Genomic DNA, 16258 nt, shown 5'->3' on the forward strand with positions numbered 1-16258 from the left:
CCTGAGTTCCTTCATGGTTTGCAGTTTCTTCCTGCTAACAGTGAACCTAGCAAACGTCTACACGGGAGCAGCCATGTTGAATGTGTCTTCACGGGAGAAAAATGCCAGCATTCACCTCTAGATGGAGCTGTAGCCTCACAAAGAGAGGGTAGTGCAGGTAGTTTCCCATCAGTTTCTTAAAATGGAACTATATGTATATGTATGTATGCAATCTTTTTTCCCTAAAAACAGGGATTGATGCAATATTATAAATGAAACCTCTTTGCAATGAAAGTGACCCTGAATCCCCGAATCATCCTTTGAGTACACTGTGGCCTGTTTAATCTGAAAGTATCCCAGCAGAGCCTTCCAGCTGTGCTGTCAGTCTGTGATTTATCTAAAATGTACTGTGGGATTAGTGCTTTATGTGAGGATTTAGGTGTGTGCTTTTGGATTTTGCAGGTTACTCCCACGGCCAAACTTCTGTCTATTTTAACGCCTCTTTCCTGTTTTTCCCACAATAACAAATGTGGATGAACCTGCGCTAAACCACACGAGGAGCTGAGGGTGTTGTCCAGACAAAGTGTTCGATTTCAAATGTGTGTTGCATTAATGGCTATTATTATAGCCTTGTGTTCCTTCTTTTCAGCCCCTGAGATCGAGATGAAAGATATTTGGTTCGGCGTGCAGAAACGTGTAATCCTCGCATCCAAGCAGCCAAATGACCTGCAGACAGGAATTTAGTGGAACACATCTCGTGACAAGATGAGGCAAGTCTTTCAGCTGTGCTGCAATTACATGTTGTGATGGAAGAAGATGATTGAGTGTTTAGGATAATTCATGGTTGTGGAGCTAAGACCAGAAACGTTCCAGCGGACGTATCCGTTCGCACGTAGTTGTTAGTATTTCGTGGAAACCTGGAACATGGTTTGATGTAATCACACCATCGACGGTGACGTGAATGAGAGAAAAATGGAGGCTTAATTGCATGGCTGAAAGGTTGATTATGTATTAATTGGATGTTGTCTGAATGGGAGCATATCTGAATATTGACAAAACAATTCAATAATACCTTTAGGGATTTATGGAGTGTACGGAAATTGCTGACGTGATGAGGGAGGCTGATTTAGTCTGTGTTTGTTTTTTAGACAGTTTGCCTATTTTGCTGCTTTATTCCCTTTTTCCCAACAGCACGGCATATTCATCATCATTTTTTGTTTCCAAACATGCAGCACTGACTCACTCGAACACACTCATACTAACTACTAAAATAATATAACGAAAAGGAGTTCGTGCTTTTCATGGTGAGCAAAGAAGACCAAATGTAAACTCACCGCTAGGACTGGTTTGGACCCTCTTTTGGCTTCAGAACAGCCTCAGTTCTGTGTTGCACAGATTCAACAAGCTGGTGGAAACATTCCTTAGAGTTTTTGATCCATATCGACATGATAGCATCATCCATTTGTTGGCTGCACATGGCTCCGTGATGTGAATCTTCTGTCTAACCACATCTCGTTGGTGCTGCATTACGCTGGGATCTCATGACTGTGAAGGATATTTAACACAGTGTTTAATCCTGGAAGCAGCCAGCAGGAGATGGTACACTGTGGTCATGACAGCATGAACATGGTCAGCAGCAACACTCAAGTAGACTGTGGTGTTTCAATAAGGCTCAGTTGGTACTCAAGGGTCGAAAGGCCTGCCAGGAAAATATCCCCTACACCGTTACACCAACACCAGCAGCCTGAACTGAGGCTGGATGTTGTTTATGCTAAATTCTAAACGCTGGAGCAGAAACGTTTGGTGAACTTGTGAAAATCTTAGACTCAGTTTTCTGTTAGCTGGCAGGAGTGGCGCCGGGTGTGGTCTGCTGCTGCTGTAGCCTTTTTCTTTTACCTTTACATTCAGAGATGCTGAGATGGTTGTAATGAGTGGTTATTTTAGTTACTGTTGCCTTTCGATCAGGTCAAAGCAGTCTGGTCATTCTGACCTCAGCCATCAGCAAGGATCTGAATGCACAACACATCAAACCTTGAAGTAACAGAAGACCACACCCAGGGTCGCCGAGGCTACGATTTACAAACGCTCACCAAAAATTGGACATTAGAAGATTGAAAAAACGTTGACTGATTTGTCTCAATTTCTAACGCAACATTCAGATAGTAGTACACATTTGGAGTAAATAACATGAAAGCATGGATCATGCAGGCCTGTATCACCAGTTGGTGGTGTAATGGTGTGGGGGATATTGTAGAGACGATTATAGCGACTTATCTTGCAACATAAGGCTAAAGGTAAGCAAAAAAATAAACGATGTCAAGAGGCGTTCCTTTACACAAGAAACAAATCATAAAACCCTCTACGTTTTCAAAATCTTAATTATAAGGACAAATGTTTTTGTACAGTCCTTTATAAGTTACTTGAGAATATATGTATTTTTCTGCCCATGTAGGAAGTATTATTTTCACATCTGAGGTGCTGGTTTCAACAAATTTGGCGATAGCTGCAGTGGCAGAAGTTGTAAAGCCTTCCATGACTCCTTTGACTGTGAATTGCATTCATAAATTAGAGATAAACAGAAACCACGAGCTGCCTTTATATCAAAATGAGCTTTTTATTCACTGAAGCACTTTTAATAGTCCTGCCAAACCATATATGTTATTATTCACACAAAAGCCCAGATGAAATGTAATTAGACGAGCAGGGCGCCATTATGCAACTGCTGGTGTGACATCACCCTCCTGATCTTACATTAAAATGTGCTTTCAAGATTCACGCAGCTGGGGCCGATAGCAGTGCAGGCCTCAAGGGAAAATTGATTTGGCGTCTCTTCGCATAAAAGCTTCTGGTTCTCAAGTTCAAAGAGCTGCTTTTAAAACCCCAAATGGAAGTTAAAGCTTCCAGGAGGCTTTTAGCAGCGTTAATGTTTAACTTTTCTTCTCTGGCTTGAGGAGTTTTCTTTGAGCGTGTGAGGAAATGTGCCGTGTGGGATATTCGAGGTTCTGTGAGCGAGCTTTCTTTTGTTAAGTGCATTTTGTGAACTAAAACTCCAACCTTTTACTCAAGCAGAAGGATCCTGAGTGTTGACCCCCTCCGAGGTTTGGATTGAGATGGGTGGGGTCCGGCTGAGCCATCAGTGGATACGTGTAAAACTCCTCTTTCTGTGGTTAAATACATTAAACCTGCTAAATTTTGAACCCTCAAACACATGCGACTGATTTCCATCACAAGAGTCACAAGACTCCTTGCATCTTATCAAGTCATATCAGTGCGGCCTGCTTGCACTTGTGCACTTTCTTATCAGTGGGAATGGAATTTTACCAGCACGCAGCTGCTGTGACAGCCGAGCGCCGAGAGGTGGCGCTCTCTGCACTGCGCTGGTTTGAGCCCTATGAGGAAGTGGAGTCCTGCTGTATCACATCCTGCTCTTGTTGTCCCCGCCTTCTAGATGGCGTGTACGCATGAGCGCACACACATACGCGCACACACTACCCCGCCCTGAGCTTGAGAAATTCTGAGGAGGAGCAAGGCCTTCTTGTTAGAGTGATCAGCTTTTTCATGGTCAGACATTCATGACAACATGGTAAGTCCCTGCACCCGCAACCACGACCTGCAAATACTCCCAACGCTGCCAAGTGCATGTGTGACAGACAACAAAGTGAAAAAGTGTTCAAAGCAATCGTGAGTCACATGCTGCTGAGTGAGTGTCAGTGCAATGATAAACCTTGTTCTTCACAGGGTGAGAGGAGGTTAGAAAACAGGAAGAGCTACGCATATTTGCTTTTTCTTGGCAGAAGTCTGATCGGACTTTTCGGTGGAGGAAGAGGAAATGTTTTTTTGTTTTCTTCCCATTTTTGACATTCCAAAGGAAAAAAATGCGAACTTTACCACAAACAGCAGCATATTTATTGTTACCTATTTGTTTAAAGTGAAACGAGTTTTATCATGTAATGCTCTATAATTAGAGTGCTTTGCCTTTCAGATGTTATTAAATATGATGAAAATGATGTGTTTTATTTATTTATGTGATCTCTCTGTAAAAGCACATGCGACAGAGACTGTGGGGTTTTTATGCTGTGAGAGCAAAGTCAACTCTTATTTTGTATCCATGCTTAATGCTCCTGACAGGTCGTGTGTGTGTGTGTGTGTGTGTGTGTGTGTGTGTGTGTTGAGAGGGACTCTGGCAGTACCCTACCCATCATACCCTTCCCATCCGTCATTACCTTGAGGGTAATCACTGATGACTGGATTGGATTCTGTTTGTTTTGCCTCAGGGTTCATTCTGTTTTGTCTGAAGCGCTGCAAAGATTTTTCTTCTGTTTGTGTGTGTGTGGGAGGGGCAGGAGTAAGGGGGGGGGGGGGGGGGGTAATAAATGTTATAAAGAGGCAAAGTATAGACAAAGTGTTGTTTTTTTAGCTTGTGCTTATTTGGAGTCCTGCAAACCCCGAAGCAGGAAATGAGCCTCCCCAAACATGAAACCGCTAAGAGCACAGTTGCTATGTCTTCTCTTGCTGATCATGAAAATTTTCCCATTTGATTAAGAAAAAACCCCTCTGTTTCATCAGAAGCGATGAGGAAGTGCAGACGATTGTGACTTGTTTGTGCTTTGCTCAACAGCAGAGTCAAAGCAGAATCACGAGACTCACTCGAACCCTTTTCTTGATTATGGTGAAACAATGCTGTGCAAGGTACTTTTTTAAGCAACTCAATTTCATAGCGTCTCTTGGGATGTGACGCAGCACTTGATAGCAGTTCAAAGCAGACTTGGGGGCTCAAACTGTGCACTCTGAAATAGTTTCATTAAATTGTTTCCTTTTGTATAACTGCCTCTGTTAACCCTTTGTACCAAAGAGAAAAATTTAGCATTGATTTTGCTATTCTGATCCTCTGAGGGTTCAACCATATGTTTCCTCCCCTGTACAAATAATTATCCACATTGATTCATCACATTTGTTTTCCCATGAACGCCCCCTTCCTCTCTCTCCCACACACACACACACACCAACTGGACGCATGCTCTGCCTTATGGGAAATCCACCAGCCGGTGGGCCCGGGTTACAAATAACCACATCCTCCCCACGTTGCTCACAGTTGTGCAGCATCCACTGGACTTTTGTAATGTGATCACAGCGGAGGTCTGAGGCTCAAAGTGTGCACAGGTGTGAGGTCCTGCTCTTTGCTTTGGTTCAGCTGCGTGTGACATCAATTACACTCAAATTTAAGACACACACCAAAAGACGAGTCTAAGGGATTCAGAGCAAGTATGTCTGATAGATGATGACACATGTTACTCACGGTAACCACATGACGTCCAACTGCAACTGAGCAGAGAAAAGAAAAGAAACCAAACTTCTCTGCCCAACAAATACAATTTCGGTGACTCATGAAAAAATGCTCATATAGGTCTCAACTAAGCTCGCCTGTGTCACTCCTGAAGCCCACCAACAATCACAAATAAGCATCTAGTGTTGGCTAACATGGTCCTTAACCTTGTTCTTCTACACCTCACACAGTTGGCAGAACAGTTTATTTTATATAGCATTTTAAAATAAATTTCACTTGTGCTGCTGGTGGTTTATTTTTAGCATTTGTTGTTCTGTGCTCATATTTGGACATCTTAGGGCAACAAGAGCAGGAGCAAGAGCCCAAAGAAAAGGGCAGCCATTAGTGGCAGCAGACAGTAAGGAAATGGGGTGGAAGTGGTTTGCAGTGTAGCAGAAACCTGCTAATACTTGCTTAAACCACACGTCCTATATATGATTGAGTAATAGGATGACCAAGTGTAACGCAAAAACATCAGCTGATGGGCACTGACACTGAAATCAGGCGACTTTACATAATATTTGTTGCCATTCACAAGCCCTTCGTGTCTACATTTCAGTGTTTTTTTTGTTTGAAATATTTTTTCAATTCAATTTTAACAGCAGTCACCTCAAACCACTTCATATTTTAAGGTATAGACCCTACAGTAATACAGAAAAAAACAACAATCAGACAACCCCCTATGAGCGAGCAGATGGCAACAGTGGGAAGGAAGAACTCTCTTTTAACAGTAGGACTCGGGGGGGGGGGGGGGGGGGGCAGCCTCCTGCTGCGACAACTGGAGGGTTCCTTATTCTGCTTTGAATTTCCCATTAATTTAATTTGATTTATATAAATGTGTCATTAGATATAAATATCACACGAGGTTGGCTCCGGCCCACTGTGTGTATAAACGGTTCCTATAAAAAATAACATTAAATAATGCTGGAAAAGGTTGACAGTGCTAATTATTTCTGTTCTGATTCGTTGACTTCTGCAGCAATTTTGCAAATCATCACGCACACACATCAGAAAGATTTTTCACTTTCTCATAAAATGTAAACCCGCACATAACCGCCCCCCACACACAGTTAAACATCTCTTTGTAAACAACATTTAAATAGGTGTGACAAAGTGAACGATAACAGCTGAAAGTGCCTTTATCTGGGAGGGCGCTGCCTTGTGTGTGAATGGAACAATAGAAGGCCTTTGTCTGGTGTGAGCCATAATATCTTCTTTCACCCCGACATGAAGCAGAGGCAGGACATATCGAGCTGTTTCAGGGACCAGCTTTGGTATAAACTCCTCGGAGTCTAAATGTCCCAAGATAGCTCTGTTACTTTTTAACAGAGCTATCATTAATCTCTCCCCCGCGAGAGATTAATGATTCATCCAATACGCACTTTTAGCTTTTAGGGGGAAAAGGTTAACACAAGGTAGGGGATACACGCAACAGTCAAACTTGTGATTTATTGTTTTTCAAAAAGGAAAGGACAGAGAGTGCACGTTCTGTCCTTTTTTTTTTTTACATTTTTAGCCGGCCTCCCCCTCCCCCTCCCCTCTCTGGTGATTTCCGTTGGGTGATTGAGCCTGAATTCCTGATATCCCACAGTTAAGATTCATAGCCCTGCGGTGTGTGTGGACAGGACACTTCTTAACCCCTTAACTTTCTTTTACCTTTCCCTTTTCCTCGATTTTTGCTTTTCTTTCTCCTTCCTTTTCTCGCTCTCCTTCACTTTGCTGCCCCCACCACCACCACCCTCCAAAAACCCCCTTGTAGATTTACTAAATGCATTCCTCCCCTCCCCTCTTACATCCTCCTCTCGGCGCCTGTCCTCCACTTCAGCTGTCTGCTGGAGGCACGATCGGGAGGCGCAGTGTGACACAGAGTATGGAAAGCTGAAGGTAGAAAAGAGTGGGGAAAGGAAAAGTGTGGGATGAGGTGTGCTTGTGAGACTGTGCCTGGGCACAAGCCATGGGAATGTACACACACATTTTGAGTTCATGTGTTTGTGTTCACACACACAAACGCGCATGCATGCTCTTACAGATTGCTGATTGGTCATGTGTTAAATACAACAGCAGCCAACGGAGTGCAGGAGTCATCGCCGCTCCCTTTGAGTAATCAGTAAGGGGATGTACACACACACACACACACACACACACACACACAAATGTATGTATGCACACAGACACACACAACAAACACAAACTGTTTTATTCGAGATGAGAGAAAGCTGTGAATAGAAAACGTGTTATAAGCAGTGGAATCACACCTACAGTTCTGATTGAACAAAAATAAAAACATTGAAAAATCATTGCGTTGTTGGACTTCGCTTTCATTATCATACAGCAACACAATATAAGTGAGCAGCTGTTAACACAACGCCGCATTCAGTCTACGTAGAGAAAAAAAGGGTTAACATGAAAGCAGTAAACGCACCTTTACTCGTTTCATTACTTTTAATATTTAGTCAAACAGTCTAACTAAGTACGGTGCGACTAGTAGCTCAAATCAAATCACTTTTACTGTCACATCACATGTGCAGGTACACTGGTACAGTACAGGCGAGTGAATCCTTGTGAATCTGAGAGTAATAAATATCTGTGCAATATAAGAGTGTATGCATTACTGGATGTGTATACTAAATATGTTTTTCTACGTGTGTGTGTGTGTGTGTGTGTGTGTGTGTGTGTGTGTGTGTGTATATACATATTTTACAAATTAAATAGAGTAAACAATAAATAAAATATATAAAATATACAGAGGTTGGTAGTTGGATATTGTGCAAAACAAGTGGACATACATACAGTGTGGAGTGCATAATGTTGAAAGCTCGTGTTAGCTACAGACGTGACTGTGGTCACCGAACATGAAACGCATCTCTAAATTCAAAAGGCCGCACGGCCAAATTTAGCCGCAGTAACTCTTTTTCTGTATGACTTTATCGGCCTGTCGCATCGCTGTGGAGGCTCAGGGTTATGGTTCTTTACAACGTTGCTTCAGTTGATTGAGGTTTGCAGGCATTTGTTTCTGCATGGCTCTTGTAAGGTCCCACCACAGCATTTCATTCTACTTGAGGTCTGAAGTTTGGGTTATTGCAATTCCTTGATTCTTTTCTTTTTCAGACATTCTGTTGTATCTTTGCAGCTCTGCTTGGGATCATCGTCCTTTTGTGTGACCTAATTTGGGCCAAGGCTGCTAAGAGTCACATGACTGTAGTGTTAGCAAAGTGTGGATGTCTTTGATGTACCGACTGCAGCAATAACAGACGCTGAAAACAAACAGGAGGGGATGAAGCATTGCGGAATTAACACAGTATTTATAAGATCAGTTGCAAGGAAATCCATGTTGCTAGACGCCAACCTACACATTTGCCAAACCACAGTGAGTTTGGACCAATCAGCATTCTACAAGGAACTACTGGCCAATAAGGCTGCAGTTCATGTTTTATGTTGCTAGGATTTTTTTTTTTTTTTGAAGGTGAGCTCTTATTACAAAGATAAGGAATAAGCTAACATTTAAGGCTTAGATGGTGACAGACACATGGTTCAGCCAATCATCTGCTAGGTATCTAAATGGAAAACTTCTTAGATGTTTTTTTGTGATAAGACTGGATCAGGTAACACCAGATATGCAAAACCAATCTTACCAAACAGTAAGACTGACTCGTTGAACCTCGACTCGTGTCCCATGTGGACTCTTAGTCACCCGCTGCGTGGTTAGATTCAGGAACTAAAACTTGTTTTGGTTTAGCAGAAAACCGTGATGATACCTGCTCATAATGTTAAAAAAGTCACCAAAGGCATTCACACGCAGGTAATGAACATTCATCCACACGTGATGAAACTGGAAACTTTATGGGAAATTCATGTGAGCTTGAAGATACCTGATGACATCAGCACAATTTTGCAGAGCTGTGTTCATGCCTGTATATTTGGAAGCACCAAACAAATCCAGTCAGGACTGTACTTTTAGTTCAGACAGATAATGGCATTTTTGTCCCAAGTTAACCTCCAATTTCAGGTTCAGCCACTTTAATTCTAGTCAAGAGCCCAGAGTGCGTTTCACCAAATTGAAGATAAAGGCGTAAAGGCTTGCTGTGCACAGGTCAAACAAACCTCTCCAAGCACACACCCTTAAATCTGGACTCCTCCAACTCACGCATTTGATGACTGCCTGTCTGAAAGTCGTGTCTCCTTCAGTCCTGTCAGTTCTACGAATAGTTAACCTCTGCACTGCTGAAGGTGTGGAATGTGTAGTGTGATATGAACAGAGGTGGGACCAAGTCATTGTTTTGCAAGTCTCAAGTAAGTCTCAAGTCTTTATCCTCAAGTCTCAAGTCAAGTCTCAAGTAATGTCAGGCAAGTCAGAGTCGAGTCTCAAGTCACTGGTGTAAAAGTCCGAGTCAAGTCACAAGTCTGAAACTTTGAATTTCAAGTCCTTTCGAGTCTTTAAAAAAAAAAAACAACGAAAAAATAATGTTGCAGTTATGCTAAATGTAAATATTAGACCATGTAATTTTAAAATCTGTGTTTTTCTCAACACATGACAAAATAGTGAACTTAGAAAATATACACAAATTGTGAAATTGCACCTCTTTAAAATGCAGCTCAATTAAACCTAGCTCCAAGAATAATTTTCACCGACAGTTCTGAGATAAGCTGCATGTTATTCTTGGATGCGGTTGTAGGACCGGCTTTAAAATCGCATGACAAAAATATCATACACATTAAAAAAAACTGTATCACCAACGTAGCCTGGACAACATTTGCTAGTTAGATGAAGTCAGCTATCTCATCTTAGCATATTTATATGCATATTTATAATCATACAGTTCTTGGAGTGAGTGCATACACTCATGAAGTTTAGTAACTTCCGGTCACTGCAACAAGCCCAGGTACAGTTTACCGACGGATGGGTGCAGGACCTTGAAATGCACCGTGTAGAAAGTAAAGACCATCGTACGTATCATAAGTTTACCAGTCTCACAAATCGTCTTCATAAATACACATTCGTTAACCGTTTATTAATAGGACCTTTGAGCTCAACGGTAATTAATTAGTAGTGGAAATAATTTCTGGTAGCATCACAGAAATGTAGCAGTGACAATAATACTGTATGCTGTAATCGTACCGGGCAATTAGTGATACAAAAAACCTGTTTTATCCTGTGAATAAAAGTATATGTTTTTGTCAATGTACCATAATAACAGAAGCGAAACGCAATATTGTGTCAGGACAATTCACTATTTATGCACAATAAATAAAGGAGCATAGCGCGACAATTTCTGTTCAGCGCCAGACTTGCTTGTAACCTATATCACCAATTATGTTATGAAAGTGACGTATTAACTACTAAAAAACTCTGACCTTTGTGTAAATGCTTGGAGCAGACTAACCTGTGAGCTGGAGTGTTCTGGGACGTTATATTTGATCTTTGAATGGCTGCAATCCAGGCCATCCGTCGCCTCTTTGTTACTTCGGAAACATGGCTCGAACAATTTCTCTTCCACGACGTAATCCGATAACAACCGATCTCTTTACCCGTCGGCTTCCCGTGGCTGTCATGCGACCAGCTATTGCAGTTAATAATACAACAGCTTCTTGACATTTTTGTGTTTCTTTTTATCGCTGTGTAACTGATTTTAATTGAAAGCCTGCGTGCGCTAGTACCGCTTGCCACGAGTTCCCAGAATCCTTTGCGGTTCTACCCGTGAATGACGTCACATTTTCAATCTCTATATAATATGCATGTTAAATTTTATATTTGGGGTAAAATATCAAGTCTTTTCAAGTAAACCGGTTCAAGTCCAATTCAAGTCCCAAGTCATTGGTGTAAAAGTCCAAGTCAAGTCACAAGTCTTAGAACATTTTTTCAAGTCAAGTCTAAAGTCATAAAATTAATGACTCGAGTCTGACTCGAGTCCAAGTCATGTGACTCGAGTCCACACCTCTGGATATGAAGACGTGTCAAACGGAGGAGGCGAATCTTGTCTGCAGATAAAAATCTATTCAGGGGATGAAAGCTGCTCTTACAATGGAACTGGTACAATAACACACCGAGCAGGGGGAGGAGGCGACATCTGAAGACAGAGTGCAGGTCATGCTCCTTTTAATCTCCTTGGCTTTGAACTGAGTGCTGAGCTACTTGGTTGAGCTGAGGTAAACCACAACATTGCGTCTCACTTCCTCGCATTGAGGCAACACGCGGCGCTTCTCTCATTCCAAAAGGGGAACTTTAGAGTAAAAAAACACGCACACACAGTCACACACAGCTTTGAGGAAGTAACACTTGACAGGAAGATGGTGTATAGATATCCAGCCCGGGGCTTGTTTTACTAAAATCAGGTGGAAATAGTTGCAAGCAGGGAGGAATAACGCAGCTTATTCATTTTTGCTGACGCCACCACATTTGCATCGTGACAGAAAATGTACATTTTGTCTCAGTGTTGTCTCACAGGCGTGTCTCCGCACAAAAGTCTATCAAAGCAGCAAGATGCAGTACTTCAATCTTCACGCCAGCCTCGGTTGCTTCTCATATCAACTTCTTTTAACATTAAAATCAAACTATCTTATAACCTCTTTAAATCCAGGCACTTACATCAGCTCTGGAGACTTACTAAATGACCATTTTAGGCCATCTTATTTCGTCGCATAAGCTCAAGAAAAGACATGTGGAGACTGTTGGGTTAATTGTGCGCACTCTGACAGTCCGTGAAACAGCAGCTGTGGCCAGGGGTGGAAAAGGGGAAATGTTGTCTGCACAAGGCAAAAAAAAGGTTCACAATTTCACCCTGGCTGCCTCGACAGACTTACATAACAGTGAACATATGAAAGCAAAAAAAAGTGCAGGAGAATTTAAACGAGGGAACGATAGAGGAGAGGGAGAAAAAAGAAACCAGATGATGTCATGGCTTTCATAGTAAAAGAACGCGATCAAGTCAGCAGGGCAAACGCACAAACACCAAACTTTTTTTCCCCTTTTGTCTCATTCTTTCGGTCTCATGTGGAGACTCTGAAAGGCAGCTACAAAGCAGCCCTCGAGTTTCAGCAGATGTGGCAACCTGGCCTTATTTGGCATCCCAGGAAAGGGGGGGGAGGAAGGAAAGAGGGCGGCGAAGGCCAAAATTCCACATCAGGTTTTTATCAAAGACTGATCTGGAGTCAGCAGCAGGCTTTAAAGCACAGCGTGAACGCAGAATAACAATATCTGGAGGTTATCAAGGCCGCCATTTTGAAGCCTGAAGTCTTTGCAACACAGACAGGACTCATTGCTACCTTAGCTGCTCTTCCTCTGCTCAAGCGTTGTGGCTAAAATGTGTTAATGTGAAGAAAGTGCAAAATCTGCCATGCAAACTCATGTCGGTGCCCATGTAGAGGTTTCTCTGTCTGTCACTGAGTATGGTGACCTCGGAGCACAAACAGTTCATTTTGACACATAAAGACACATTCAGCCGCTCACATCTGACAAAACAACCAACAGGAAGCAGAACAGACACCTCCTTGTCTGCTCTGTGCTCGCCGTTTTCAGAAATAGCCGCCCCCGCTGTTATCAAGCCTGGGTCACACTTCCTGCCTTTCTGCTGCTTGAATCCACGCGATGGATTCTGGGTAAAGGGACCCATGATGAAGTAGGGTCTGCCCCCCCTTATCCCCGCCCACCTGTGTTAGCAGCAGGAAGTCAGCGCTCCCACTTCCTCCTTGGCGAGGGCAATTGCAGAAGTGCAGAGGGTTTCGAGAAGGAGAAAGGTCGCTCTCAGTTCTCATTCAGAAACTCTTCACCATCCTCTTCCTCCCTGTTATCAGAATTCACAAAGACAGGGATGTTCCACGTTGTTATTATCAGTTTTGAACTGTCTCAACCTACAAAGCAAAGAAGTGACAAGTGTTAATGTTTGTTCTTCTTTTGCAAATTAAAAACATATAAATAACTTAAGACGCATGGAGCTCATATCTGCCAAAACGCTAAGATAGCAGTCAGAACACAAATAAGACAAACAAGTTTATACTTGAAAACGATGATGCATGTTCACAAAAAGTCAGCACAGAAAAGAAACACCTGCCAAAGTGGGATTTCTGTTGTTCAGCTGCAGGTGCATCTTACTCCACTTTCACAACACCTTTAAATATCTTTGCTTTCACATGCTGTCAGATAATGCCTTGCATGAACTAGCTAGCTTGACCATAAGGCAACCTTTATTCGTCATTAGCGATGAGGTGTTATTGTTGTGGGACACTTCCTTCTATGACTGAAATAACACCTGTGGTAAAATTATTTAGACGCACTGTGAGAAAATGCTGTAAATGTTGTTGCTGTAAACAGTATAATACAGTGTTTCTATGGGAACATAACATATAAGCATTATACTGCAAAGCATATGTTGTGTGAAGCAAAGTAAAATACATGTTTTTATAGATCAGATTACGGTAGGCGCCACCTTTTATAACCTCAGCTAGTTTGCAATGCTTGTCCATAGTTGGGCCCCTTGTTAGCTTGCAAAGCCAGCTGCTAATACTTTTGTGTAATTTAACAGGGGAGCTTCTTTCCAGTGTATTTAGATAAATGTTGGCAACTTCCAAAGTATATAGTTCACCTGGCTCGGTGCTCGTACTGTAGCTATAAACTGTTAATAATGTTTGTCCCAAAGGTCACTAAGTATGATCTATGACCAGCTATGAGTCAGCTCCATGTCAGGCGTGTTTATACTTACAACGGCAGAACTAAAACCACCTCCACCAAAAAACAGTGACAAAAAAACAGGCCGACATATTAGAGAGAAACTGCAGACATTAAGCACCATATGCAGTCTGATAACAGATAACCTTATCATAACAAACAGACTGGGAAACAAGTTTCCTGTTGTTTGCATTTCCATTTTGACGACCACAAAAAATTGCACGCTGTTGGAGGACTCTTCAGGGCTCCAAGCTCATATCCTCGCCTTAAAAAACACATCATCCCTCCCACATTCCTGAAACAATGGCTGCTCTCTGTACCAAATACAAAGGTTCCTCAGCTCAGAGATGTGTGGTAGAGAGAGAAAAATTCCCTCTTGATGTGGTAGCATATTGTCCTTGTAATGGGCAGGTTATCTGGCTGGTTTCAGTGTAACAGAGGAAGGGGCAGCCCACATTCTTTAGAGGTGAGCTCATGCTTGAAAACCTTCAATACTTGCTTTAAAATCCAACAACCAGCTGAGACTGAGGTGGATAATTTGCTGCAGCGCGCGTACCTGTTTTCCTTTTACCTTTAATTCATTCCTGCCACCCAGCACCAGGGTGTTGTAAATATTGCAGTCATACCCTCACCTGCAGTTTTCACATTAAAAATGTGTGAAGAATGAAAGCTTTTCACTAAAAACACGCAGAGAGTCTTAATGGAGGTTCCTCCTTTCTGCAAACAGTGAGGAAGATAAGCATATATTTAGCATTGCTTGGTTTTCGGTGAGCTTTGTTTCTTCCTCTTTCTTTTTCCCCAGGAGATTCTGAGCCAGAAGTACGTCTTATCATGGCATCGATTACCACAGAAGAAGGGACACATTAAGAAAATTCCTGAAAATGGGAGCATGTTCGTTCGTGTCCAAATAAGGCTGCACGCTGGCACTTGGCACAAAAGTGAAAACATGAGGTAAGAACGACAAATCTGAGCCTGGACGTGTGTTCCACACAACGCACAAAAGGAGAGAGCTCGTTTTTCAACGCCCACGTCACAAAAACACGAGAAGTGACCTCCTGAGCTCAGGTGTGGTCACAAAGAGTGAGAGTTCAGACTGTTAGGAGGACTTAATAAGAGCTCTGTGCTCGGCACACCTGCTGTGAAGTTTGTTTTCAGTCCCAGCGATGGGAAATTTTCTGGCTTTCTGGGAAGTCTAATGCATATTCATCCTGCGCCTCTTACTTTACCTGCCACAGTCAATTCATCACCCAGCTTTGTGCGCACTCACACACAGACACACACACACAGACACGCACAAAATGAACAACAAAGACTGCTAATGAGCAGGAATGCCCACAGATCAGTGGAACAGCACGGCAGCTGTCGCAGCAGGGGGTCTTCTTGTTGGCTGGCTGTTGTCCGCAACCAACAGTGCCCCTTCCTCCCCCAATAAGACAATGGCGTTTCCCGCCATGGGTGTGTTAACACTGTACAGTGAGAGACGGGAAACAAGAATAACTGGCAGTGAAGGAGCAGAGGGAAGACAGGAGAGGAGGCGGGTGATGGTTCAGAGGGCACGGGGTTGAGTCGCTTCAGCTAGCACAAGCTGGCTTTCCAACATTGCTGTCCAGTGCTAAAAAAAAAAGGAAAGAAGAGAGAGAATCATGGGGGAGTGTCATCAGCTGAATACCACAGGAGCAGGCGTAACAGTGTCGAAGATAAAAGCCCCACATTTGAAAGCTGCCTCCCGTCTTTGTAAATTACAGGGTGCGATACAACAAGTTAGGCTATAAGAGTTTAACTAGCACAAGGTTTGAGTTAATTGCACCTAAACCCAACCTCCTATTGGTGAAGAGAGCTGCAGGTGAAACTGTGCAACTTATCGCCGGACATCTTTTTTCTTTTTCATGTTTTTTATTTGTGGCCATGCACAACTTTAATGAACATGTAGGCAAAAAAGCCTTTAAGATGTAGGAAAATAAGCCACAGGATAGCTGTGCCTCTGCTATTAGCATGTAAACATATTCAAAGATTTAGAGCAGGGAGGGAGTGCATGCTGGAAAATGGGCTTCAGTTTTGCTGCGGCCAGAATAATCCATTAAACAATTTTACTGCCATAATCCCCCCGGCTGTATAATAAAGAGCAGTTTTACTTTCCACATTCCTCGCCATGCAGCGCACATTACCACCTCACAGCATCAACAAAACACCATCGTCATTCAAAACATCCCAAACATGCGGTAATTTATACTTCACTCTTAATTCACATACGATGTGTGTGATGACATAAGTGGAACAGAAGCGGTTACAGTAATTCC

General features: G+C 42.6%; 1 protein-coding gene across 6 annotated transcripts in view; it reads right to left on the bottom strand.

The window, feature by feature from the left end:
• tceanc (transcription elongation factor A N-terminal and central domain containing) overlaps window positions 1–16258 on the bottom strand; it is a 42708-nt gene that overhangs the window by 4420 nt on the left and 22030 nt on the right. The window contains exons 1-2 of one of the 6 annotated variants that reach the window (XM_082524580.1): window positions 13996–14432; window positions 12947–13147 (exon numbers count right to left, since the gene is read on the bottom strand). The gene's annotated coding sequence lies outside the window, so the exon portion shown is untranslated. Of the gene's footprint in view, window position 1; window positions 576–1198; window positions 1525–12946; window positions 13148–13343; window positions 13357–13995; window positions 14433–16258 lie in introns of those variants that run through there. The other 5 variants (XM_082524581.1, XR_014274751.1, XM_082524579.1 and 2 more) reach the window with 5 other exon arrangements.

This window comes from Aulonocara stuartgranti (genome assembly GCF_965226115.1).
Source record: "Aulonocara stuartgranti genome assembly, chromosome: 23".
Lineage (NCBI taxonomy): Eukaryota > Metazoa > Chordata > Actinopteri > Cichliformes > Cichlidae > Aulonocara > Aulonocara stuartgranti.